Source organism: Botryllus schlosseri, chromosome 3 (genome assembly GCF_051294905.1).
Source record: "Botryllus schlosseri isolate E-star chromosome 3, Bs_hap1, whole genome shotgun sequence".
NCBI lineage: Eukaryota > Metazoa > Chordata > Ascidiacea > Stolidobranchia > Styelidae > Botryllus > Botryllus schlosseri.
Window position 1 is genome coordinate 10,391,948 of NC_137238.1, and position 15,432 is coordinate 10,407,379.

At 39.6% G+C, this 15,432-nt stretch overlaps 1 protein-coding gene and 1 long non-coding RNA gene across 2 annotated transcripts in view; one reads left to right on the top strand and one right to left on the bottom strand.

Moving 5' to 3' along the window:
• LOC145434884 (uncharacterized) overlaps nt 1–15,432 on the bottom strand; it is a 553,571-nt gene that overhangs the window by 528,862 nt on the left and 9,277 nt on the right. The window lies entirely within an intron of this gene.
• LOC145434851 (uncharacterized) overlaps nt 1–15,432 on the top strand; it is a 342,686-nt gene that overhangs the window by 141,483 nt on the left and 185,771 nt on the right. The gene's annotated exons all lie outside the window — the stretch shown is intronic.

The following is a 15,432-nucleotide window of genomic DNA, read 5'->3' on the forward strand; positions in this document are numbered from 1 at the left end:
CCAAGACCGAGACGCTTAGAAAACGGCTTGGGGCATTGGTTTTCAAACTGGGGAGCGCGCGCCCCTTGTGGGGGCGCGAAAGTATCTGATGGGGAGGCGGGGATTCGCTGAACTGAAAAAATTTTCGCGCTCCGCGCGAATTACCTTCAATTCATTGTTATTGCTCTGTGTATAGTCCGGATTTCATCTTATAAAATTCTCTTATCAACAGTCATAACCTTCCATGCCATCAAACTAGCCGTTGGGATTGCTAGCATTCTGGTTGCATTTCGTGATATGACGATATTTCAGTATCATAAAGGGGGCCGTGTCCAAAACAGTTTGAGAGCCACTGGCTTTCCCACAAGAACAAGCTTTACGTGGAGACGGTCTTTCGGCTAGTCACGTATCTCGCTAGTCCCAATATCGATTCCTTAGTCGCTGAAAATCGTTTCCAGGTATCGTGAACAGCTCACAGTTCAAAATAAAATAATGTTGATGATAATGATTTTTTGTTGTATTTGTATTCCTTTAATAAAATATTATTTCTTTTGTGGTCAATATGCCCATCGCCTATGTTAGGTAGCTCACCGTTGTACTGACGTAGAGTTTTAGAACGTCGTTGCCTATTTTCATCGATATCGAATTCATGCGGCCCGCGGCCTCTACGAAATTTGAAAAGTGGCCCGCAACCCGTTTTGAGTTGGCGACCCCTGAATTAAAGGCTGTACAGTTTCAATGTTGCTCTGCCTCTATAGTTTGCATGATACGAAAAATAAACAGGTATTGCAGTATCCATTATTTGTTTCGCTGATAAGCTGAAGTATGTTGTACATCGTTATTTTTGACTGCACGAAGACATAACAAAAATACGTCCTTTCTTGTGCATTGCACTTTGAGCACGGTCATTCCACAACGACACGGGACCATAATCCATATAAAAGAAAAGCATTTTCTTTCGAAAGGCAGGGTGGCAGACTATAATTGTCCAATGTCCACCTATTACGCTACATTGTCGACAGAGATGTATCTGCCGATCATACATTCAGGTGGATAATGTGTACGAAATTTTACTTCGAGTATATAAGTTGTAGTAGTGTGACATTTTGGCGTTGATATTTACAGGGAAATGAATTGACAATGCAGTCCTTGCAGCATATAAGATTCAGGAAAATATAGTTCATTTTGCGAAACCAAGGTTACGAATGAATCCATGCTCAGGGCGAAATGTCGTATTTAATGTCATTAGACAGACACCAACTATAGATAGTCAGTTAACTCGTGTAGTTATTGTATTCACGAGATAATTCGGAACTCAATTGGATAGCTGCGTATAATCATATCTTACAGCATGACATACATAAATTTTGTTTAATTAAGCATTTCGATTCGATATCATTAAATCGGAAGGATATCGCGTCATTATAATCCTCGAACCATGCGTTTGCTTTGTCGCTATTAGGGCTGGGCACAATGATTCGAGTACTCGAATCTGAATCGAGTATTAATTTTAATGATTCGAGTCGAGTAGTAAAAGACGATTTTTCGAGTACTGGAATTATACGGTCCTCGCCACTGCAAGTTAATTTATCAACGAACATTGTAGCTTCGTTACTATTTTCTACTCTGGAAGCCTTGGAACATTGATTGGCCTATCGCAACATACGAAACATATAGTACAAAGCTACGAACATTCCTAGAAATAACCCATTTCCGAAGTCATGATCATCCCACAACATTGTCACGAAGTGCAACGAAATCGGTATGGTCGAAAAAGTACCAAAGTATCTTTAATGTGATGCATAACAGGCATTATATTCTTTGTGGTGCCATAAATGATACATATTTGAACTTGGACATCTTGCAATCTGTTATGACGTCATAATGAGTGATACTCGAATACTCGACTCGACTCGAAGCATAATACGTGATTCAGAATCGAATCACCCAGGTACTCGAATTTGCCCAGCCCTAGCCACGACGCACCAAGATATAAAACGATTTGGAACATATTACATGCGACTCCAATAAGTGTGCCAGAACGATCGGCAGCGCGCAAACCTTGGCCGAAAAGGACTGCCCTTACTCTGACCGAAAACTTCGTTATAGATACAAAATACATGCAGATTTAATTGTCCATAGGCGCCTAAATGAGTGGCGCCGAATGTTCCTGTATTGGAAATCTGAACCTCGGAAGACAAATACCATCCAGCAGAGAAAAATTATATGCCAGTGAAGACATACCAAGTTGAAATCGTGTGCGTCTTTCAGTTTAGTACGTTTGGGCGATTCTATATTTTTTGATATAGCGGACAGGAGGTCACGAAATGACATCATGTAACGAAGTCGTGATGATAACGTGAGCAGAGAGGACAATAAATTGATAGCAATATCTATGCAATTCCCAATCCTATTGACAGATTTTATCATGAATTATCGACAACTTTCGCGCTTCGTGCTGGCTCACTAAACTGTGAGGCCAATTTCGTTGCAAAAGCGAGCAACGTGATGGGAGGAGGCGATTTAACACCTTATGTGAGGCCAAGCCCCAAGTGTTATTATGAGGGGGCGGCTCACGAAGTGCTGTAGGCGAGAATAACTGACTCTCTAAACGTCCCCCCAATGTAGACGACAAGTAGCGGCAAAGAGGGGACAGGCAAAGGGGGTCTTGGGAGTTGACTCCCCAGAAGTTCGGTTTATCAACCTATGGGGGGGGAGACAAACTTTTTTGGGGGGAGAGCTGACGAAGTGCTGTTACGGCCATGCTTATGGCGCAATATAATTTAGCGGTGAACATGTATTTTCTCGTCTAATCTTGAGAAGACACCTTTTTTGGAACATTTGGTAAATGTAATAAGAAACTTTAACGTTTAGAAATTCTTCGCGACCCACCTGAAACAGGTTCGCGACCCGACCCAGCGGTTGGGAAGCATTGATTTAATGAACCAGCACAATGCCGAATGGCAGGTTATCAATAGGGCTGGACACAATGATTCGAGACCTCGTATATGAAGCGAGATCTCGAATCTGAATCGAGTATTAAATTTAATGATTCGAGTCGAGCAGTAAAATACTATTTTTTTCGAGTATACTGAAATTATACGCTCCTCGCAAACGAAAGTTGATTTACGAAAGAGAATTATAGTTTTGATACTATTTTCCGGCGAGGAAGCCTTGAAACCTTGATTGGCCGTGTCGCTTCATACAAGACATAGTAGAAAGCTACGAACGTTACTGGTAATAACACATTTCTAAAGTCATGATCATCCCACAACATTGCCAAAAAGTACATTGAAATCGGTATGGTCGGAAAAATACCGAAGAATCTTTAATGTGAGGTATAACAGGCATTATGCTCTTTGTGATGGCATAAATGATACATATTTTAACTATGACATAGTACATTCTGCAGTGACGTCATAATGTGTGATACTCGAATACTCGACTCGACTAGAAACATAATACGTGATTCAGAAGAATCGAATCATTCAAGTGTTCGATTTTGCCGAGCCCTAGTTATCAGACACTACTTCCTCGCATAGGAAGAGGAAAATCATGAACACCTTACTCTTAAATAGTAATAGATGAAGTTTGGTGATGCTTATTTGAACGCAATTCGAACGTTGCTACTTGGCGAGGAGTATCCAGTATCCACACCAGGGGTCCGGAACCATTTTTGTCAAAGAGACATACTGGCGCTATATTTTCCATCGTAACACCCATTGAGCCACACACGTTAATCAACTATTACGTTGCAATTGAAAATTCATCACGTCATTGTAGCACTCGTCACTTTATAAGTTTTACAAAACATGGGATCAGTCGTGTGCAGCGCATATTCCATGTAATAACTTGGTTTAATCATGCTGGTTGCCTTATTTGACCATGCGAAACTTGCGTCTACGGTTCGTTTTCCAGATAGATATTTTTGCGATAATCTGGTTGTGTGTTGTCACCTGGGCTGTGGAGTCGGAGTTTGGCAATTATTCGCTCAATGGAGTCGGATTCGGAATCTCTTTTTAACAGGCCTTGGAATTCGGAGTCGTGGAAAAAATATTGACCGCAACAGAAGTTGGAATTTGTGAAAATGACCCTGACTCCGACTACGCAACTTCTTTATTATGAAAACATTTGCTTTCAAAGGTATCTTTGAATTACTAAGAATAACAAGAATAGGGTTTTTATACACCATCAATCACTGTTATTAGTGACGATATTGATGAAATTGGATATTATTTGCCAATTGCAATTAAGTTGCATAGAGGGAAAAAATCGCAATATGCACCTTTGTGATGCAGTCACAAATTGAAAGAGATGGTCAAAGTAGTCAAGAAAGCTACTTAAGTAAAAGTAGAAGTAGGGACGAAAAAATTTACTCAAGTACGAGTAGAAGTACTTTTTACATAAGCAAACTAAATCTACCTGAAGTAGAAGTAGAATTGACCGACTTTAAATCTACTCGAGTAAGTATGTAGTTGTGAAAAAACCGTAATTCGTTCTCATCGCTTTTCGAAAGCTGCAAATTGAGCTGTTCGAAGGGTGCCGAGCTTGATTCATATTGATGCATATTAGGAGGTATCGTAATTTTCGACAGCACAAGCAATCGTCCGTATCATGGGATGAAAATGATAGTATTGATATGGAAATGCGATACTAATCCTCTGTTTACTCTTTACTTAGACAATATCATGGTATGGCGCACTCCCCCATATTATAAGGCTCATGGTTTAGTCGAAGAGCAATACTGAGAAGTTGTATAGGATACGGTGTAAACACTTTGCACGATTAGTAAACGATAATAAAAAATATGGTGGATCGTGAAAATGCCATATTCTGTAGCTTTATTTCCGGAAATTAAAGACATTACTACACTTGCTTTTAAACTTAAATTCAACATGAATGTTATCGAGACAAAAGAACTGATGTTAATTAGAACTCAAAGTATATCATACCGGGAATTAAAAGTGAAATATAAAACTACTTCTTAAAGCAGAAAATGTATTTTATGTCGTTGGTCTAGAACAGTGGTTCTCAACCTTTTTGGCTTCGCGGACCCCTTTTGACCGTCACGGACGCTCGCGGACCCCCTAAAGGTTTTGTTCAATTTTAGCTCTATTATGGTGCAACCTTCATCTGTTTTGTGGAAATATGAACTGGAGGCTTGTGATAAACAGCAAAATGAATGATTTTTCTTGAAAATAACATCATACTATTTATGTAGAAATTGGTAGACTTTTAATATTTCGAAGCTTAATTTGCGGCTGTATTTCTTGAAGTACGCGGTCGTGTCTTGGAAATCCGCGTCTTCGTTTTGATATGAAGGAGGAGTACAGTACCCAAAACCATTTCGGCAAATATAGATGGAAATCAATTCAATATTAACGCATAACGCTTCAGACGATACTTTTGGTGTAATCGCAACATTTATGGCACCAAAATGAGGAAACATATATTTTATGAACATATCACGCCCAGCATCTAGCGCAGGGACGGGCAACATACGGACCGCGGGCCGGATTCGACCCGTGACGGCACTTTGATAGGCCCGCAGAGAGTTTGTACCGTCAAAGTGAAATCCTAATCTAAAAGTATAGACAAATTTTATTCGCCAAAGAATGGATCAAAGTTTTCCAACCTTAGAAAGACTGTTATGAAACGACTTGTTCTGTTCGGGTTTACATATATATTGACGAGCAAACGTTTTCGACCATGAACAATTGAATATTAACAAGGCAAGGCTGCATACCAATATAACTGGTGATATGAATTTCAGGGTTGGAGCGTAATGCTTTGATAGCAACGAAACACTCCTTGTTTATAAAAAAACAGCCTTGTCGATAGGGCATCCGCAATAAGAATGCGCCAAATCTGATTGATAGGCGAGCTTTAAGAGCAGGTATATCATTGTCCGATTTATGACGAGTGTCAGCCGACAATAGTCTTGTCATTTCAATATGAATATACTATTCAATTGTATATTGAAGTTCTGTACCTCCAAGAAACTGTTCAAATAGTGGTTATGTAGGCTATATCACAGGGTAAAATGGATTTCGCGTGGCGAGGTTTCAATCCCTGCATTGGGACAAATTAGGGAAACACTTCGGAAATTTTCATTTTAAACGACTGTTCACTAATTTGATGAGACTGACAACTTCAAATCGAGAAGGTTTCGCAGACATTACGACGTCACCCTGATTGACGTTACTCATCTCCATATTTTTATTTTTTCCACAGACACCAACAAAACGTCTCTAAACAGCAATATGTTTGTATCAGCAGGATATTGGAAAATTGACAATGAAAATGAATTGCCACACTACGATAGTTCATGTCAGACGAATATTATTATGATATGAGTCATGAGGTTTTAGCAGTTGTGGTGCGAAACTACCTCATGGTTTTTCAAATTAAAAAATAAAATAAAAATTAGGTTATCAAACATTTTGAATATTTAGTGGTCTCGCGGACCCCCTGAAATTGCTTCGCGGACCCCTAGGGGTCCGCGGACCCCCGGTTGAGAACCGCTGGTCTAGAAAGTTTCAAAGGGGGTATGCTAAAACAGCTCTAAAACTAAAAAAAGTCGGAGTCCACTTTTCCAGATTAGGACACTCCATGGACTGCTAAATTACGAGTTTACGACATGATAAGTAAATGCTAGATTGCGAAACATCTGTTTCAAACGTTATGATGAGCCATATATAGTGTGATGAATTTTTTCATATGGGCGAAGGGCGACAATGAGGTGTGGGTGGAACCACGCCAATCCGCTACCTAAATGATATTCACCGATGCTTTCGTGAAATCATACTGGTTACGCCGCATCCACGGAGCGCGAAGCGCGACAATAATTCTGGGCTTTACTAGACTTTCATGAAAATTAAATATCGATACTACGTGAATACAGCCCCGAAATTCCTCAGGCTGCCTTCCTGATTGGTGGATTAAACTACTTCTACTTGCCAAACATAAAATAGAGGAAAGTATGTAAGTAGATCAGAAAATATTACGAAGTAGAAGTAGAAGTAGCGAAAATCAGATATACTTGAGTAAGTAGCAGAAGTAGAGGAAAACTACTTGAGTACTTTGAAAAAGTAGAAGTACTTCGTTACTCACCTCCACGGCAAATTGATGCAATAATTTGAATTATACCATGATACTGTGACAGATTAAATACATCGTCTGGTTCTGTATAAGTATGAAATTGTTGTAAATATAACCAAACGCTGCTTCCCACTTGATAAAATAAAAAATATGTGTGATGTAGCTCAGATGCTAGGGTCGAACAAATGATTGAAAGATACTGCAATTCCTAGTTCTTGTATACTTGACTAAGTGCATGTAGATAGACAAATGCTATTTGACTACATCCTAAATTTCGTTTCGGACCAATGGTTACTAGTAGTGAGTGTGCGTGCAATCTGCACATGTAATAAGTATTGCGTGTAATGAGAAAATTAGTAAGTTAGCCCTCTGTATTGGTTGCAGACTCATACACAAGAGCTACTGTTCGGTTGTTTTATCTACATTTTAATTTTACAGGATTGGATATTTGTCATCGTTGAATGATTTATACTTATTATAGTATTAGAGACTTCATGATAAAAAAATATATACAAATATGAAAAAGGAAGGACATTTAAAAAGGCATTCTTCCGTGTTAATTGCATAGTGAATAATTTTGTGCTACAATGAAGCAATTTTGCATGCCATTGGTAATCGTATGTTTACATATTTTTAATAATTATAGTCATTTAAACCGTAAATGTGACATAATTCCCGAAGTAAATTAGTAGTACTGTGGGGGCTGGCGTCGGGGTCGGAGTTCTCCTAAGAAAATAGTCGGATCCGGATTCGGAGTTGGAGTCGGTATATTGAATATATGTGGACGGAGTCGGAGTTGAAGTCGTTATAATGAAAAGTCTGCAGTAGGAATCGGAGTTAGAGTCGCTGATAGAATCTACTGACTATACAGCCCTGGTTCGAAACTAGATTTTTCTGTCTCATTCATCCCAAAAAAGCACTGATCTTGGGCCCACCATAGGGTAGTTAATGCGAATTCTTGGGCGCTTACAATAACAATCTGGTTATTAAATTTTATGTATTAATTCTGTCCATAACATTGGTTTTACCATATATTACTATAAAATGTATCAACAGTTTCCACATGCGGTCGCGACCTCGTTTCCACTTTCGACATGTTCCGAGGTCCAGCTCACAAATTTATAAGCTGATTACTAAAAAAGATCACACACATTACATTTCGGAAGCCAATGACATCCAACATTTTCCCGATCACCAAAATAAAGGCAAACGACGCCAAGGTTTATAGCAGGGCCGGCCAACCCGTGGCCCGCGGGCCACATGTGGCCCGCGAGAAGGTTTTGAGTGGCCCGCGAGATAATTTCCGAAATTTCTATTATTCTCATAAATGGATTGCACAGATTGTGAACTTGCAAGGCCAATCAAAAATTTGATTAGTCTGGCCGCAATACTTGAGATGTGAAGACTAAAATATCAGTTCCGAAGCATTGGCAGATCCATGAGCCAGTCACATATTGGTAGATCTTCGTACACTACAATAAAGCAGAAATTTTTGCAATCGATTTTTCAAGAGTAAAAATTATCTACACGCTGCGCACATCATGTTGTCACTGGATTTCTTGCTTTTAATATTGTTGCCCCTTTGTGAAAATGAAAGAACTCCTAATGTATTAGATTGAGTCCAACTATATTCGCGATTACGAGACAAAGTGTCGTTCAACATATGCGACCCTGCGTTTGCGTTCGCAGAAAGACCGTCGACTATGAAACCTATAGGCATAAAATGATTGACGCATGCTGGTCGAAGCTTTCGATATCGATATGTCCAGGCGCCTAATAGCCCATTCATTGCAAACTGAGCCCAGCGACATACAGCAGGCCCGCAATATAGTCAAGTGACAATATTATTGAACTATGAACTTCGAAAAATTTTCGCGCCTGGCGCGGCTAGTGGCCCGCGCAATAGTTCGTCGATCAAATGTGGCCCTTTGGCTGAAAAGGTTGGCCAGCCCTGGTTTATAGCAACGGTCTTTGACTAAAGCATCCGAGCGGCCCAACTCTAGGAATATATATAATTGCAATTTTATAATTACAATTATTTCACTGAATGATGGTTATATTTATTAATTTTTGAATGCATTTTACGCGATGTCTACATATCGATATACGATGCATTGAATCGCGCCAAGCACGAAGAAAAATTTCGAATAGCAAATAACCGTCAAAAGTATTATTGTATTATTGTCTATGCTGTCATACGAAAATTATTTGAGCCTACATCAGACCTGGGCAAAGTGCGGCCCGCGAAGCCATTCTGTGCGTCCCGTGAAAAGTTGCTTAGAGTTCATGACATAAAACCTGCTTTTTGAATGTTGACGCTAACTAACTAAACTAAAAAGGAAATTTGTTTACTCCGAAGCCTTCACTAATTTGCCACGATTGCGCTGCCTACGTACCTCGCATGCATAATCCAGATTCGATTCAAAATAGAGCAATGTGGCAAAGTATGAGTAGCAATTAAAGTCACAAGAAATCACTCTTTCCATATAGTTTTGGTCAAACCTTCTTTGTTGCCATTGTCACATTGCGTATTATAAGGAATGTGTTTTAAATTATCCAAATCCCTAATTCGTAAAACAAGTCAATCAGAGCTCGCGAAAGCTGAAATTCAATGAAGGTTAGAGCACTAAATATTTGTATACTGTAGTTAGGGGTAAACCCGTCTTATTAGTTTTGCCGAAAATATCGCAGAGATTATGGATTTCAATTATAGCAAAAACACGAAACACTCGGCTAATTGAGCTGCACACTGCTCGCAAAGCAGCGACCGAGACAATAATCTTTGTACTATGCCATATACGCAGAGGTGGTCAGTAACTAAGTAATTCTACTTTTTCGCAGTACTCAAGTAGTTTTCCTCCACTTCTGGTACTTACTCAAGTAGATATGATTTTCGCTACTTCTACTTCGTAATATTTTGTGATCTACTTACTTACTTTTCACTAATTTCAGTTTGTCAAGTAGAATTAGTTCAATCTTCTAATCAGGAAGATAGCCTGAGGAATTTCGGGGCTGTTTTGACGCAGTACCAACATTTAATTGTCATAAGAGTTTGGTAAAGCCCAGAATTTTCGTCGCGCTTCGCACGCAGTGCTGGATACCGAGTTGCCAGTGTAATTTCACGAAAGTATCGGTGAATATAATTTAGGTAGAGGGTTGGCGTGGTTCCATCCACACCACATTGTCGCCCTTCGTCCATATCAAATAATTCATCACAGTATATATGGCTCATCATAACGCTTGAAACTTATGTTTCGTAATCTAGCATTTATTTGTCATATTGTAATCTAGCATGTCCATGTCCATGTCGTGTCCAAATCTGGAAAAGTGGACTATGAATTTTTTTTAGGTTTTAGAGCTGTTTTAGCATACCACCATTGAAACTGTGTGGACTAAAAACATTAAATAAATGTTCTGCTTTTAGAAGTAGCATTTATATTTAAATTTCCATTCCCGGTATAGTTATAATTATTATCAGTTCTTTTGTCTGGATAACAGACATGTTGAAGTATGACAGCAAGTGTAGTAATGCATTTAATTTCTGGAAATAAAGCTACACAATACGACATTTTTACGGTCCACCATGTTTTTTATTGACGTTTACTAATCTCGCAAAGTGTTTACACCGTATCCAATACAACTTCCCCGTATTGCTCTTCGACTAAACTATGGGCTTTATAATATGGGGAATGCCGCCATACCATACTATTTTCTAAAACGTGCTGTTCGAGAACACAGAGGATTCGCATCGCATTTCCATATCAACCCTATCATTTTCATCCCATGATGTGGACGAATACTTTTGCTATCAAAAATTGGATACCTGTTGGTATGCATCAATATGAATCGAGCTCGTCAGCTATCGCATAGCTCAATTTCCACCTTTTTACAATCCATGTGAACGAAATAGGATCGTTTTTATAACTACTTACTGACTTGAGTACTTTTAAAGTCAGTCAATTCTACTTCTACTTCAAGTAGTTTCAGGTTGCTTATGGAAAAGTACTTCTACTCGTACTTGAGTAGATTTTTCGTCGCTACTTCCACTTCTACTTGAGTAGATTTCTTGACTACTTTGATCACCTCTGCATACGTTTCAGTGCAGTGGTTCTCGAACTGGAGGACGTGAAATCATCAGAAGAGGCGCGTGAAGCCGAAGTTAAATGAAATTTTATTTTTCGTTCTGCGCGATTTACTACGCGATTATGGTAATATAGTTATGTCTGTCTGTATTGTCCGACTTTGATATTACAGAATTCTGCCATCATCAGCCAAAACCTTATGCCATCAAACCATCCGTTGGGGTTGCTAGCATTCTCGTTGCTTTTTTAAATATTTTGTTATGTCATGATAGGGGGGGTCGAAATTTGTCACTGTCAGAAAGTGAATCGTGCATAAAAAAAAAAGTTTGAGAATCACTGTTTTAGTGTCCTAATAGAATCACGTGGATAGGGGTTTAGCGTAAACTGTATCATGTTTAACATTGTTTCGAGTCATGAGGGAAAATAGATCTATTTTTATTCAACCGCCGCTTTCTTATTACCTAACATCAACACCTTCACTATTCAGCATTAATTACAATGTAATTTAGAAATAATATCAAAATACGCTGGAAAATATAGCTAAGATTTTTCACTCGGTCCGCCAACGTATTTTCTACCCGTCATTTGGCCGGCAGAGGAAAATAATTGCCCACCCCTGTCAGACCTGGGCAAAGTGCGGTCCGCGAAGCTATTCTGTGCGGTCAGCGAAAGGTTGTTGAATTTCAAAACATAGAACTTGCTTTTTGAATTACGAAAACCATAGGATGCATCAACTGAACAGGAATTTCGTTTACTTTGAAGCCAGTTCACTGTTCAGTGTTCATCAATATGTCACGATTACTGTGATGAGCAAGACCAATGAACTTATGTTAGGCTTTTATTAACAATATCCCGACTAGCGCCGACACCATAAACTAGCGATCATCACTAGGTAAGGTCAGATGCAGAAATGAATGATTACTGCGCTGGCAGCACCATGATCGCTCACGTGATACGCTATAGCGAATCCAGCAAAACACGTCATTCTCCCCCTCTGAAAACTAGGGTGACATATCACAATGAAATGCAACGTGAAATAATAAATATAGCACTACAAAATTGTTCAACTCAGTAATGAAATCTGTCGGGCGCCTTTCTGATACGAGTTGAGCGTCTCAACGGCCCTTCAGGGGGTTCAAATGCCGGCAGTTCTTCATCAGTTTCGACGTTCGTCCCTCTGCGCGTCTCCATCTCGGGAGTCGACTCCTCGACGTTGATGTCATCAGTAGCGTCATCATCAGCACCATCACTCGTGGTTTCAATAGGAGTTGTATCGACGGTATCCGACTCTGACGGGTATCGGGCCAAATCTTTATTCGATGCGGTTGTTTGTCGCCCATCTGGATATTGGATCAACGAGTATTGAGGGTTGGCTTCGAGGAGTTCAACCGGCTTGCAGACAGGTTCATCTTTTCGTCGGACATGTCGTCGCAAGAGCACAGTTCCACCGTCCAAGAGCCAATCAGGCAAAGATGTGCCCATGCTTGATTTACGAGGAAACTTGAATAACTTTGAATGCGTAGTCTAGTTAGTAGCTGTATATAACAACGAACGAATCGAATGTAATGCATTCGGAAGTACTTTCTCCCAACTGCTTTCGGGCAGACTGCGAGAAGCAAGCATGAGCTTGATTGTACGCCAGATTGTATGGTGTACGCGCTCGCATTGGGAGTTACCAGTCGGGTGGTATGACGTGGTTCGACTCGTCGCGATTCCTTTCTCCTTCAAAAATTGTGACACTTCATTTCCAATGAAAGACTGAGATCGGTCACTGTGGACGTATTCGGGAAGTCCCATTACGCTGAACAGCGACACAAATTGCGAAATCACGGTTGACGCTCGCATATCAGAACAAGGAAATACCAAAGGAAAACGACTACACTCATCAACCATGATGAGAAGGTACCGCCTTTTCCAGTCCACAGGTCACTTGGAATCCACGCTCAGTCTTTCCCAAGTTCTGGTCGCTTTGATCAACGTCGTAGCCGGAGGTTTGTAGAATTTCGGCTTTATCTCGGCGCACTCTTTACAGCGGTTGCATTGTCTCTTCACTTCTTCGACTGAAAATGGAAGATTTTTCGAACGTACGTTTGCGAATACCCGGGTGACCTAAAGCGACATGCAGTTCTTCCAAACTCAGGTCATAATCACTAATGGAAAAACATAGTCTGGTGAAGGCATCAGCTGCTGCATTTTCCAAACCTGGTATATGTTAGATATTGTAGGTATATTCACTCAGCTCCAATCGCCACATTGCCATCTTGGTGTTTTTGATCTTACTTTTGTGCTGCCTGTCAAATATAGATGAAAGAGCTTGTTGGTCGGTTATCATTTTGAATCGTCTACCGTGCAGTAAATAACCCCATTTTTCCCACCGCACCGATAATTGCACACGCTTCTCTGTGATTGCTTTGGTCTGCAACAGATTTCTACACGGGTCGGATGGATCCGTCGGTCGCGTGTTTGACAGCACTGCTACACTGTGAGAGCGGTGCGATTATCTGGTTGAGTGTTGTAACCTGGGCTGTGGAGTCCGAATTTGGCAAGGTTTCGCTAAATGGAGTCGGAATCTTTTTTTAGCACGGCTTGAAGTCGGAGTCGTAGAAAAAAAAATTGACTGGTGTCAGGGTCGAAGTATGTGAAAAAGTATGTGACTGCGACTAAAACTTCTTTATTATGAAAACATTTGTTTTCAAATGTATCTTTAAATTACTAAGAATAACTAGAATAGAATTTTTTTGCACCATCAATCACTGGTATTAGTAACAATATTGATAAAATTGGACATTATTTGCAAATTGCCTCTCAGTTGCATAGGGGAAGAAAATCGCAATATGCACCTTTGTGATGCAGTCACAAGTTGATGCAATAATTGGAATTATACCGTGATTTCGTGACAGATTAGATACATCGTCTGGTTCTGCATAAATGTTGAATTGATGTAAATGTAACCAAACGCTACTTACCACTTGACAAAATTTAAAATATTTGTAGTGTAGCTCAGCTGCTTGTGTCGAACACACGATTAGGGAATACCGCGGGTCCTAGCGCTTGTATACTTTACTCAGTGCATGTACTACTTCCTAAATTTAGTTTCCGACCAACGTTTGCTGGTAGTGAGAGTGTGTGTGCAATCTGTACATGTAATAAGTATTGCGTGTAATGATAAAATTAGTAAGTTACAACTCTGTATTAGTTGCAGACTCATACACAAGAGCAACACTTCGATTGATTTATCTACATTTTAATTATGCATGATTGGATATATGTCATCGTTGAATGATTCATACATATCATGGTATTAGAGACTCCATATTATAAAACTTATATACAAATATGAAAAAGGAAGGATATTTAGAAAGGCATTCTTCTGTGTTAATTGGATCTAGAATGATTTTGTGCCACAATCAAACAATTTTGCATGCCATCGTTAATCATATGTTTGCATATGTTTATTGGTTATCTTATAGTCATTCAAACCGTCACTGTGATACATAATTTTCGAAGTAAATTGGAAATGCCGTGGGAATTGGACTAGAGATCGGAGTTTTACTAAGAAAATAGTCGGATTCGGTATATTGAATATGTGTGGATAGAGTCGGAGGTGGAGTCGGTATAATGAAAATGTCTGGAGTAGGAGTCGTTGATAAAATCTACCGACTTTACAGGTCTGCTCCGAAACAACATTTTCTGCCCCCTTCATCCCAAAAAAGTACTGATCTTGGGCCCACCATATGGGTAGTCGCTGCAACTTTTTGGGCGCTTACAATATTTATCTGATTGTTGAAGCTTAATAATTCTTTCCATAATATTGGTTCTTCCATATATTACTATAAAATGTATCAAAAGTTTGCACATCCGGTGGTTTTACAACCTTTAATGGTCGCGATCTCATTTCCACTTTGAAGATGTTCCGAGGTCCAGCTCATAGATTGATAAGCTGATTACTAAAAAAGGTCACACACAGCCCATTTTGGAAGCCAATGACATTCAAAATCTTCGTGATCACCAGAATAAATGCAAACGACCCACAGGTTTCTAACAACTGCCTTTGACTAAAGCATCCGAACGGCCTTAACCAACTCTTGGAATTTATCTTATAATTGCAATTACAATTAGAATTATTACCTGATGTACCTTGACTTGTGACTTGTTTTGACTTGACTCACCTTGATTTGACTCGAGTCACCTCAAAAAATCGAGTATATTGACTTGGCTCGAGTCACTTCCAAAAATCGAGTGACTTGACATGGCTCTAGTCACTTTCAAA